At 39.4% G+C, this 13,803-nt stretch overlaps 1 protein-coding gene across 5 annotated transcripts in view; it reads left to right on the top strand.

The window, feature by feature from the left end:
• The window catches only part of LOC149124544 (uncharacterized), a 657,427-nt gene that overhangs the window by 441,365 nt on the left and 202,259 nt on the right, over nt 1-13,803 (top strand). The window contains exon 3 of one of the 5 annotated variants that reach the window (XR_016212827.1): nt 3,135-3,329. The exons of 3 other annotated variants lie outside the window; for them this stretch is intronic. The gene's annotated coding sequence lies outside the window, so the exon portion shown is untranslated. Of the gene's footprint in view, nt 1-3,134; nt 3,404-13,803 lie in introns of those variants that run through there. One more of the 5 variants, XR_016212830.1, reaches the window with a different exon arrangement.

The raw sequence follows: 13,803 nt of genomic DNA on the forward strand, positions 1-13,803 counted from the left end.
CTTGTCTTTGCTTTTATGTTTTCAGTCTGTCTACTGTGGGTTAATTTGCAGGACCCCAAATATAGGACCCAAATTGGAAGAAGAAAAATTTTCCTCTAGACAGTTTCCTCATATAAAGCAATGGGCCATAGTACAGGGGATTTGCATGAGATGGCTCTCCTTATTGGAATATCAGTGTGCATTGCTTTTTTGGTAGAGTTAACAGTGATACTGTCTTTCTTAATCTGTTTTTTTGTTGTTGTTCCATATCTGTGGCACAATTAAAAAGCAAAGAACGGCTCATTATTTACACTATAAATGTAGGGGGAATTTGTTCAGAATTTCAGTGTATAATATCTGTCTCCTGCTTATGAAGCATTGATCATCCCTGAATATGGGAGACGTTGGTTTTATGATAATAAGGTTAACACTGACCTGTTTTGGAGCATCGTTGTGATGCATACTAGGTAACTGCAAGGGGATTACTGAACTAAGGCAAAAAATGTTTGGCCCAGTCTTCCTTGCAGCTGAGCGAAAACACAATGGAAAGGGCCAGTTTGTGGCCAAGGTGGTCAAATCAGCTATGGAGTGGCATCTTGTAGAGATTAGATGAAAAGGAACAAAGAGCATAGGACCTCAAAATAGAGCCCTAAATGTGATTAACAGTACACCAAATGCATTGGTGGTAACAAGACCTGCTTTTCAGTACAGGCAGATACTAAAAAGTGAGTCCAGAAAGAAATAGGGATCAAAGGTTCATGATCAAGGAGAATGCAGGGGACCAAGTGTGGTGGAATGAGAAGGCCATGCCAAGATGGCCACTGGCAAGCCAGCATCAGTTACTCAGGAATGGCTTCGAAACCTACATGGCAACAGGGCCTGCCTGGCAACAGCCTGTGATTGGATGGCTTTGGAATCAGCATGGCAACAGAGCCTGCCTGGCCACAGGCTGTGATTGGATGGCTTTGGATACTTCCTGGCAACAGGCTGTGATTGGTTAGGGCATAAACCACCCCTTGACTGGATTGGCTGTCTTGGCTATTTAAACTGCTATACCAACTGAAATAAACGAGTCTGCAGGCTGCTCACCTCTGGCCCACTTTTACCCGACTCCCGTGATCTGTGTGGTGACTCTGCACCTCTTGTTTCCACCACACTCCTCCTCTCAGAACAAATCCACTTCAAGAAGAACCAAGAACATGGGCAACCCAGAAAGGGGAACCTGGCCATCTGCTTTAACCTGCAGAATTCCTCCTGGAGTACCTCCTAGTTTTGTCTACACTTGCCCTCCATAAAATTTTTCTACTGCAGCTTTGTAAGATGGATTACATGGTCTTTAGCAGATACAGGGATAAATTTGGAATTCCCATATTTATGCATATAAAGTAAATATATACATACGTGTGTGTGTGTGTGTGTGTGTGTGAGTGAGTGAGTGTATAGAGATCAAGAGAGAGAACACCAGGGAGTGGTGAGAAGCGAGGGAAGGAAGAACTCAGTCTTACAGCTAAATTTATTCGTATCCTTTTCAGAATTTCTTCTTTGTATCCCAGCCTTGTTTGATGACATCACTATTCATCCAGTGATCTAAATTAGAAACTCACAAGTCTCTCATAAGCATTCTCTCTTATTCGACATCAAATCAAATTTTGACCATGTTACCTCTGAGATAATTTCAGCCACCCATTCTCCTTATCTGAAACATTCTAATTTGAGGTTTCACTACAAAACTATTTCCATATCTTCGTGAGTGATCTTGAGAGACCCAACATGACATTGATCCCTAAGAAGTATTGTCTGTTTTATAAAATTAAATTATGAATATACCTCTGTCCTTTAAGAAACTATTCACAGCATTGGCATTTGTAGTGCAGTGGGTTAAGCCTCAGCTTGGGATGCCTACATCCATTATTAAAGTGCAGGTTTGAGTCCCAACTACTCTGCTTGTGATCCAGCTTCCTGCTGCTGCACCTGGAAAAGCAGCAGATGATAGCACAAATATGCGGATCCCTGCCATCCATATGGGAGTCCTGGATGGAGTTCCAGATTCATGGTTTAAACCTGGCCTTGTCCTGACCATTGCAGGCATTTAGCAGGTGAAACAGTGGATGGAAAATCTCTCCCTGTCCCCTCTCCTCCTCCTCTCTCCCTATAAAGAAATAGTAAGTACATCTTTTGAAAAAATTACTCACAGTATCCATATAGACTTACAGGGTAAAATCTGAATTGGCATATTTAGAGAAATCAGATATATATGTCTAGAATTCATGAAGAATCTTCAGAACCAGACCTATAATCTTGGGAATTACCAGCATGGAGATGGAGTTAGATTCACTTGTCTGAGAATTTTAAAAGACCTCTCATAGAGCAGTAAACCGAAGAGCAAAATCCAGAACCCTGAAGATATGGAACATTTAAGTGATGGCCAAAAAGAAATTTAAAGCACAATGAGAAAGGAATATTCTTAGGAGTGAAAGGGGGATGGAGCTTTAAAAGATAGAGGGACAAGGGGCAGGTGTTTGGCCTAGCAGTTGAAATATCCAATAAGACATCTGTATTCTATATTGAAGTATCAGGACTTGAGTTCTGGCTGAGGCTTCTGATTCCAGTTTCCTGCTAGTCCACACCCTGGAATTTAGCAAGTGATGGCTCAAGTGCTTCTGTCAATGTCACCCACATGGAAGACCCATATTGAGCTCTGGGCTCCCAGCTTCCAACTGGCAAAGCCCTGGCTGTTATAAGCATTTGGAGAAAGAATTAGCAGATGGGAAATTTCTCTTTCTTCCTTTCAAATAAATGAAAATAAAGAAAGGGTTTCTTTTTTTGGAAAAAATCCATGAATAGTTGTATACCATACATCTTAATAGCACAGGAAGAGCTGTGTGGATTGGATGTGGACAGGTGCATCAATGACACATGAGCAAGAGGTTGATGAAAGTAATGAAGCAGGTTAGTCCGATATGTTCCTTTTATGCATTCTGTTACAGAAATGGTTTTGAATAACGGAATTCTAGATTCTTCTAGGTGGTTTTTATAACTATTTTCTTAATTCAAATCCTGTTGGCATGGACTTTGGATTGTTTTCCTGTCTTCCAATAGTGATCTAACGTATCCAAGATATTATGAGCATTCTAACATTATCTTTTCCTTCTCAGAAGGTGAGAATGATGGGAGGAAAAGGAAAATTGGAATATTAGTCTGTGCACCTTCTTTCTTGCTGCCTTCAAGGTGTTGCTTTCCTGACTACCAGCTGCATTAGTTTTCCTGCCAGCATTGTCAGAATTGCAGCATCTGCTCCGATTCTGAATAACTGCGACTAAGAAAGTTGACCTCCAAGTTACATAAAAGAAGAGTCAAAAGGTGTTACTTTTATCAAGCCAACAAAAACGAACTGTCATGATTAAGTATCAGTCTATGTGATAGTGGGACTGTAAGAAGCCAGGTGCAGTTGTGAAAAAATTGTGTTGTACTGTAATCAGAAGATCTAAGTTTGCATCCACTCTTTTTCTTACTAATTTGTATCCTCTGTCAAATCTTTAATGCTCAGGGCCTCAATTTCCTTTCATGTAAGTACGGAGGACTGGACTCTGTACTTGTAGATTGCTGAATTTTAGTATAAACTGCCTATATTTCTAATCCAAAATTTTCATTAGCCATCAAAGAGAGTTGGGTTGGTGTATGGTAAAGACATTGTAGAACAGGAAATCGTACAAAATAATTTCTCAACAATTTCTGATATTGTCATTACCGATGGCAGAAAAGCACAATTCTCCTTAGTGGAGTCCTTGTTTCATGAGGTCAAAGCAATAATGGGAATTTCTCCAAAATCTATCCATCAAAACTTTGCCTGTCCCACCCTGAATTATTATGACTGAGTGTATTTTTAGTGTTGCAGTAATTACAGTTGGGAAAATCATGGGATGATGGAGCAGGAGTAATTTTCTTTGCCTTGCAAAATTCAAAAAATAAAGGAAGTTAAGGCAAGTTAAGGATACCTAAGGTTTAGAATGGTATTCCTGTGAGTAAAATCATGAGAAGGCCAGTTACAAACATTGTGCTATGTGTCTATATGAGGTTATACTGAGTGGACCTAAAGCTAAATAAGTACTCACACTCCATATTGTGACAGAGGTTAAGAGATAGTCTTATCTCTGCCAAGCATCCCAGTTACTTTTCATACCTGGGTGAGCTTTGATTTTTGAAGTGGAACAAATCTTTCATTTGCTTCTTTTCTTTTTTTTCTGTAATGCATTGACATCAAACTTACAAATGGAAAGCCAATCAATTTTTTTTTTTTTTTTTTTTACAGGCAGAGTAGACAGTGAGAAAGAGAGAGACAGAGAGAAAGGTCTTCCTTTGCCTTTGGTTCATACTCCAATGGCCGCTGCGGCCGGTGCACCACGGCTGGCGCACCGCGCTGATCCGAAGGCAGAAGCCAGGTGCTTCTCCTGGTTTCTCGTGCGGGTGCAGGGCCCAAGGACTTGGGCCATCCTCCACTGCACTCCCGGGCCACAGCAGAGAGCTGGCCTGGAAGAGGGGCAACCGGGACAGAATCTGGCACCCTGACCGGGACTAGAACCGGGTGTGCCGGCGCCGCAAGGTGGAGGATTAGCCTATTGAGCCGGCGCACCGGCCCAAAATGTTTTATACTGTATATTGAATGTGAAAGGAATTCAGTTTTATTAGTCTGTTCTGGGTCGGGTTGGAGTCAGTAGCCTGGAACTCCATCTGTGTGGGGTAGGTGGATAGCTAGATAGGTCTGCTGAGCTGGAAGTCATTGCAACCCTGCCACTTATTATCCTATCCTTCTGTTTGTCAATCAAAATGCCCTTTTTGACTGGATGCATCTGCTTCATCCAGGACCTAAAGGGGACTCCATGAAAATGTGGATATTGGCTCCACATGTTACTTGTGGAGGTGCCATATAATTCCCAGGTGGCTTCATGCCATGCCTGGAGAGATACCACTCCCTACCTCACAAAAGAAACCAGCAACTGGAGGGATTCTCTTTTCCGCTGGGGATGCCACATGGGTGCTCTCTCTCTGTCTCTCTTCTGTCACCCCACCTCCTTTTTGGCAATCTTCTGAACCATTTTGCGACACAGCAATCTGTGTGTGTATGTGTGTGTGTGTGTGTGCGTGCACTCACTTTCTTAACTTTTGAATAAAATTTGTTATCACTCTGTGTACCTCGCATGTGTCTGCACTTAGCATGTTAGGCACAAGAGATGAGCCTGGAGAGAAATTAACATACCACCTTGCCCAGATCGTATCCAGATCTCCAATATGGGTGTCAGGGGCTCAAGTACTTGAGCCATCACCTGTTCCTCCCAGTGTACACATTAGCAGGAGGATTGAAAGTGGAATGAGGACTCAAATCCAGGTCTGCCAGTATGGATGTGGGTGTCCCAAGCAGCATCTTAACTACAATGTCAAAGACCTGCCCCTAGAACATCTTGTCACCTGTAATTTAAGACAGACTTTAATACTCTTGAAAATAAGTGTTTTACAGATATTTAAGCCACAGTGTCTTTCCTACCAGATTTATCCTAAGGCTCCCAGCTCTTAACTACAGATGGAGTAACACTTAGTAAATTTAATAGTATTTGGAAAAGATGTTATTCACACTTCAGTATAGATGTATATGTAATATTTATCATCTTTCACTGTTTATCTGCTGTTTTAAAAAAAATCAGCCAAATTTAACTTGTTGAATGGACACAGTACAACATTGTGATAATTCCTATTAGGTTATTATTTCTGATATGGTATATATACTCATGCCTGGAAAAATCAGTGGTGTGTAAGTTTTTTTCATCTCCTTAAATCAAATATCATGTTATCACCTTCAGAAAAAGTAATAAAATCTGGAAAATTAAATAGGATAAATGAGAACTGGTGCTTCAGAAATAACTGTTTAAGGATAAACTTGAACTTTATTTTTTCACTTTGGTTTCTATATGTAATACATTATTCTCTTAAACAAATATTAACTTATCCTAACACTAAAAACTTAAGTATTTTGTTAACATCAATACACTGTAGAAAAAAAGCATTTTCTGATATAAATTACACCATCTTGTAGATAATCACCATGATCTTGTACAACAGCTTATTAGCTGTAAAGGATTAAGTGACAGTTCAAAAATATTGCTTGGGACCATCTAAACTCATCCTATTAGAAGATAAAAGCAGTATACCTTTAACACTGAAGCTGAAGGGTTTTTAATCAGGTGATTATATCTTTGGCTGTGTGACCTTCTTAAATAAATGCAATGTGTGAAATTCGATTTTAAAATGGTAGAGAATATTAAGCTATCCAGGGAGAATCTGGTATAAGGTCAAAGAGCAGTAGAACTGAGAAAACTCTAATGATTATAGAATAATTAAGCTCAATTTTTTTCTACCTTAAGACAGAGAGGGCAAAATCATAAAAATATTCATTGGCTATATCTTTATAACTTTTCTCTTGTGGTTATTCTTGAAAATTAGGAACCATTCTGTTTAAAACTGTCTTTTAAACAGTTTATTTTATTTTAAACAGTATTATTTTCAGGGGTATATCTTAATTTTACTAATATTTTATTTGTATAGTATGAAGTGAAGATATTTTAATTTACCCAAGTTCCAGAGCTTCAACTTTTCCATTAACCCATCTGTGTGTCTTTAGAATTGAAGAATCCTTTTGTGTGTCTTTAGAATTGAAGAATAACCACTTACTCACTTACGTATTTCATGTTTACACACACAGTGTTTCTTCGTGTCTGTTTTGTGTTTACTTGTAGTGAGCTGGAAGTCCTCCATGCTGAGAGTTTCAGGTTGCTCCTCCTCCGCTGGCCCTGACCAGGCATTACTGACTTTCCTCCGGGTTATTTTGGGGACTGTGCATTCCACCTCATGTGCATTTTGCTGTCTTACTTTGTGCAGGAAAGCACTGCACATAGGCAGAGTCCCTCGTGGGAGCAGCATTGATTAACCTCAGGCTGCATGTTGCCACTAGTTTAAAATTTCTTACTAGTACTCCATTGCTCAAATATTTCCAATAGATTTTTCACCGTCTATATAAAAAAGTAAAATCTCTCTACTGGAGGGCAAATGTTCTCCAAATTGGTCCTGTTGATATTGCCTCTGTCCTCAGCTTTACCCTCCACCCAAGGGCATCTAAATCTACATTCTCTAGGTCGGTTCTCTGTCTGAAATCTGTTTCCAGGTGAAAAAAGAGGACTCTATGAGATTAAGTCCTGATGTGGGATTAAGCCAGACTCAGCTTGGTCCTAGTCATGGCCTTAAGCCTCACTTCATTTGGCTGAGTATTGCTCCTAAGCATTACAGATTCACCTGTCCCTGGGCACCATTACATCTCTAATTTCCTGGGAGTGGGTGGGTCTGTGACTAATTATGGCCAATAACATGTAAACTGGATAGACTGTGAGCTTCTCAGGAATGTTCACCCGCAGCTTTCCCATCCTGCCCCTGTGATGAAAAGACAGGTTCACGGGCTTGAGCCATTCTCCATTCTTTCACTTTCACGTCATATGTGAGCTAGTGTGGCTAGGATGTTTCTCTTGAAGCTTAAACAGCCAATTTGAAGACCACAGGAAACAAATCATAGGCCCCGAGATAATACAAGAAAGGATGTCTAGGGGTAAAGGTGGTAATGGTGGAGAAATACTAGCGTTTTGACCAAAGATCAAGCCATCTTCAGGACTGCCTGACTCCAGACTTCTTGTCAAGTAAACCCTAAATGCCAAAATCTTAAGAGCAAATTTGGGAACTTTGTGATTGTTCCCAATCCAGGTTAACTGAAGCAGCAAGTGTTTTATGTACTCACCAGAACCATGTCTGCATTCCTGTCCTGCTTCTTTGTTAAATTCTTCCAACACAAGAGATTTCTTATGCCTCTCCATGTGCTCAAAGCTCACTGATGGACTTCTCAGACATTCGCCCAAAGTTCCCTTGTCCAGGTCTTTATGTGTTACTTGTGTAATAGCAACAAGACACCACCATCACACAGACTCTCCTCAGCTCTGTGTTGCTCAGAAAGGGGTGTTTTTTTATCCCCCACTCAACTTAGGTTCCTCACCTTCAGGAGCTCCCAGATGTCCAAACTTTTGGGCAATGGTAGATCACAGGGAATGACTTTTCTGTGTATTTTCATCCTAGCATTTCTGGTCCATTTACTCCACATTACTTTCCTTCATATTTCATGATGCCCTCTGCTACATATTTGACTGTGTGTTTATTGACTCTCTCCTTTTAATAAGTCCCAAGAAAGCAAGGAACTACTTTGTCTCTTTTTATCAATGGTAGAACCCAGTGATGTTAGGTGGTCATCATATATTTGTTGAGCAAATAATATCATAAGTGATTAAAATGAATGTGTGCTCAGCATATTGGAGAGCAGTTTCAGAAAAAAAAAATGAAAAGATGAGATCATTCCTTGCCCCAAAGAATGACACCAGGCATGCGATGCTACAGTCAACAACATATATAAGTTGATATAACGATAACAAAAACCTGAAGAAATTGGAATTTAACCAAAAATTAAGAATTTAAAAAATGAATCATTTTTATTCCATAAGTGAAATAAGAGGAAAATAGATCTTTAAACTCATGAACCTTCTTTTGTATGTTGTTAAATAAAGGTCAACCTCTAAGGAAGAATATCCTTTCATGATTGATTGAACTTAAAAGAATTAATAAAGATGCAACTCTATTATTTAAAAAATACACTTATTTATTTGAATGGCAGAGAAACAGAGCACAAGAGAAATAGAAGTTGAGGGAGATCTTCCATCTGCTGGTTCACTCCCCAAATGGTCAGGCTGAAACCGAGAGCCTGGAATTCTTTTTGGGTCTCATCCTTGGTAGCAGGAAGTCAAGTACTTGGACCATCAACTGCTGCTTCCCAGCTGTATTAGCAGTGAGCTGGATCAGAAACAGAATAACTGGGGCTGGTACCAGTACTCTGAAGGCAAACATCCTATGTGGTAGCTTAACTCACTGAGCCACCGTACTTGAAACCCTATTACTTTTATTATATTGTGATGGCAACAGCAGTTTCAATTTCTATAAATAAATGCCATGAGGTGCATGATAAAGGATCCCAAGATACAAATCTGCCCTGGCATAAACTGAGGGAAGACAGAATTAAAAATAAGTCTGTTAACTTTGAATTGTAGTAAAAGATAGTATTAGACCAGTGTTTGAAGGTATATGCTGAGTTTCATCAATGTGAGTTTATAGTCATTGCAAATCTAGAATTTTCACCAATAAGATTTTCACATCCACCTTTTCTCATACTCTAATAATAATTTCCTTGATCTTTTTTCCAAAGAAGTCTTATTTTCTACATAGCTTATCATTTTGTGTGTGAATAAGTAATCAGAAATAAAGACTCAAAAAGCCAACACAGTGGTATCGTGGGCTAAGCTTTTGTGTCTGGTGCTGGCATCTCTGTTCCAGATGTTCCTCTTCTGATCCAGCTCTCTGCTTATGGCCTAGGAAAACAGAAGAAGATGGCCTAACTGCTTGGGCCGCTGTACCCGTGTGGGAGTCTCAGAGGAAGCTCAACATTCCTGGCTCCTAGCTTTGGATCAGCTCAGCTCTGGCCATTGTGACAATTTGGGGAGTGAACCAGTGGTTGGAGACCTCTCTGTCTCTCCTTCTCTCTGTCTGTAACTCTGCCTCTCAAATAAATATATAAAACATTTAAAAAAGAAATAAATACTCAAGATAGTTGTCTAAATTTAAGGTAGAGCATTGGGATACATATTTGCAAAGTAGCATTTTTGTTAGCCTTAAAAATCTTTTATTCAAAAGCAGAGAGAGAAGGGGGGAGGGAGGGAGGGAGGGAGGGAGAGGGAGAGAGAGAGAGAAAGATAAAGGGAAAGAGAAAGAGAAAGTCTTCAACCCACTGGTTTGCCCCCCAAATGCTGAAAACAGCCAGTCCTGGACCAGGATGAAGCCATGACTTTGAGACTCAATCCAGTTCTCCCATGTAGGTGGTAGGGACCATACTGCTTGGACTACAACTTGCTGTCTCTCCGGGTGTGCATTAGCAGGAAGCTGAAATCAGCCGTGGAGCTGGGACTTGAACTCAGGCACTCCAGGATGAAATGTGGGCATCCCAGGAAGCAGTTTAACTACTGCACCACAAGCCCAACCTAGAAAGCAGTGTTCTACATTCCCAAAGGCACGGCACATCTGGTGCTGGAGGAAGGATGGTAGGGCAGAGGAATTCTTCATCCTGTAGTGTGGGAGGAGATACAGCACGGTTCCTGACAATGAGAACAAAGGGGGGATTTTTTTTTTCTTGCATAGATCAAGGAGCAGAGTGGAAAGGACTCAAGAGCAAAACAAATTGAAGATTGAGTCAAATAGTTAGACCTTTCAAGTTCATACTTGGATGACAGTGTGTCACAAGGACTAGAGAGATTTCCATTACAGTGCTGACCTGCCCAAAACTTTTCTTCTAAGAACTGTGAGGATTCAGCAAATATTCATCAAGCACCTAGAAGGTTCATGAACCACCATGATAGAGTAGAGACTGAGACAAGGGTGAGGCCCAGCTCCTGACCTTGAGGAATCCTAGGTTGTTAAATTTGTTTTAATAATAACAATTGCATCACAGAAGTTAAAGTTAGAGGCATAATCGCAAAGGAAAAATTCACTTAGCTTATAAACTAATTAACATCTTAAAATTAAAAGCATTGTCCACATAATATTTATTTCTATTATTCTTCCTGCTTCTGATAATCTGACCTATAAAACTATAGCTTAGTGGTAGCTAAGGTCATCCTCTATTAGTAAACACTGTAATTTTTCTGGATACAGTGTAATGGATATGGACAAGACTGAAGACATCCTTTAAGGGCATAAGGTACATATATTTAATAGAAGGCAATATCAAGCTTTGTTGAAGACCAGATTTCCCAAGAAACAGTACTAAAAATACACACACACACACACACACACACACACACTAACTGAATTTCTTATGGAATGAAATATGATGAGCAAAAAAAGCAGCCTGTCTTAAAAATAGGTAAGGACAAGGGAGAAACACAGGCTTATGCTTGGAACAGTATGTAATGACATCACACTATTCCAAAAACTTTATCTTTCCACTCAGAACTTACATTGAACTCTGATGACATTTATGAAGTTCTTGCAATGATGTCATACACTGTGGGAACTGTAGACTCAACCAAAGTTCCAATGACGATATTCAAGAAACTTCTTCTCTGTCATTTATTGATGATACAGCCAAGAGTTGAAAGTCTTACACTCTAAAATTATTAGGGTAATAAAGAGAAAAATAGTACTTCTATCAAATATTTTTAAAAGTTTAGTAATAAGAGTTTGATTTGACATAGTGCTTTACCTTTTAAATGCATCTAAATTTTTTTTTTTTGCTTTCAAACTTTTATTTAATGAATATAAATTTCCAAAGTACAGCTTATGGATTACAATGGCTTCCCCCCCATAACCTCCCTCCCACCCGCAACCTTCCCCTTTCCCATTCCCTCTCCCCTTCCATTCACATCAAGATTCATTTTCGATTCTCTTTATATACAGAAGATCAGTTTAGCATATATTAAGTAAAGATTTCAACAGTTTGCTCCCACACAGAAACATAAAGTGAAAAATACTGTTTGAGTACTAGTTATAGCATTAAATCTCAATGTACAGCACACTAAGGACAAAGATCCTACATGAGGAGTAAGTGCACAGTGACTCCTGTTGTTGACTTAACAAATTGACACTCTTGTTTATGGCATCAGTAATCACCCTAGGCTCTTGTCATGAGCTGCCAAGGCTATGGAAGCCCCCTGAGTTCACTGACTCTGATCATATTTAGACAAGGCTATGGTCAAAGTGGAAGTTCTCTCCTCCCTTCAGAGAAAGACACCTCCTTCTTTGATGACCCATTCTTTCCACTGGGATCTCACTCGCGGAGATCTTTCATTTAGGGTTTTTTTTTTTTTTTCCCCCAGAGTGTCTTGGCTTTCCATGCATGAAATACTCATGGGCTTTTCAGCCGGATCTGCATGCCTTAAGGGCTGATTCTGAGGCCAGAGTGCTGTTTAGGACATCTGCCATTCTATGGGCCTGCTGTGTATCTCACTTCCCATGTTGGATCATTCTCTCCCTTTTTTATTCTATCAGCTAGTATTTGCAGACACTAGTCTTGTTTCTCTGATCCCTTTGGTTCTTAGTCCTATCATTATGATCAATTGTGAACAGAAATTGATCACTGGGACTAGTGAGATGGCATTGGTACATGCCACCTTGATGGGATTGAATTGGAATCCCCTGGATGTTTCTAACTCTACCATTTGAGTTAAGTCAGCTTGAGCATGTCCCGAATTGCACATCTCTTCCCTCTCTTATTCCCACTCTTATATTTAACAGTGATCACTTTTCAGTTAAGTTTCAGCACTTAAGAAGAATTGTGTATTGATTACAGTATTCAACCAAAGGTATTAAGTCGAACAAACAAACAAAAAAAATACTAAGAGGGATAACATATCAAGTTGCTCATCAACAGTCAGGGTGAGGGCTGATCAAGTCACCGTTTCTCATAGTGTTCATTTCACTTTAACATGTTTCCTTTTTGGTGCTCAGTTAGTTGTCACCTATCAAGGAGAACAAGTGGTATTTGTCCCTTTGGGATTGGCTTATCACACTCAGCATAATGTTTAGGGAACAGAGTACTGTATTAGAAATAAGTAGAGGTTTTGAATTACAGATTGGTGGGCCATGGTAAAATTATTTAAAATTTTCTGACCATCATTTGCTTATGTAACTTTGAAGTATAACCTTGATTATAGTATTATAGAATGATTTATGTTAAGTTACACTGGATACAGTGTAATGGATATGGACAAGACTGAAGACATCCTTTAAGGGCATAAGGTACATATATTTAATAGAAGGCAATATCAAGCTTTGTTGAAGACCAGATTTCCCAAGAAACAGTACTAAAAATACATACACACGCACACACACATATACACACTGAGTATCCTATAGTCTTCAATTAATGCCAGGTCTCATCCTTGTCATCATCATCCTCATCATCTTTAGGCTATAAGTATTATAATAGATAAAAAATAATATCCCTAACATCCTGTGTTGCTTCAAAAATGATAACAGTTCTGGATATAATATACATATCTTTATATCTGATCATTAAGGCATAATAGACAATTTATATGTATAACACTTAGAAAATCAAATGACTTGTCAACTGCCAGAGGCAAATAATAGTGACTTTATGCAAAGAACTACTGTCATGGTTAGGGCTATGAACTGTAGAGACATATTGCTTAAGTTTAATTCCTGGTAAATCACTTTGTGACTTTGGGAAAGTTACTTATCCTTCTCTGCTTTAATTTTCATCATCTCCAAATGAGATTAATATTAATGGCTACCTCATAGCATTATTACACATCAGTAGCCAATCCTTTAGGTCACTGTGGCAGAAATATTTACTGTTCTAAGTAGCCATGTGCTCGCCCACATTTCACAGACCCTTTGCTGTAAGGCCATGTGGTTAGTTCTGGTCTATGGGTGGTATGGTCATTTTCTGCTCTTAATCCAAGCATCTAAAACTGTGGGTGACTTTCCTCCTCACTCATCCCTATCTGCCATGATATAGAAATCGTATTTTGAAATTGCACAAATGAAAACAATCTAGAGCTCTGCGTCACTGGATGAATGCCAGCTTTCTTGGAGTATGACGTCACAGGTATTGGAAATTCCCTGGTCAAGAAATAAACATTGTGCAAAGTCACTGAGATTTTTTTGTTCATTTTT

The sequence above is a fragment of the Oryctolagus cuniculus genome, chromosome 9, assembly GCF_051225735.1.
Source record: "Oryctolagus cuniculus isolate XC-2025 breed Fujian yellow rabbit chromosome 9, ASM5122573v1, whole genome shotgun sequence".
Classification (NCBI taxonomy): domain Eukaryota; kingdom Metazoa; phylum Chordata; class Mammalia; order Lagomorpha; family Leporidae; genus Oryctolagus; species Oryctolagus cuniculus.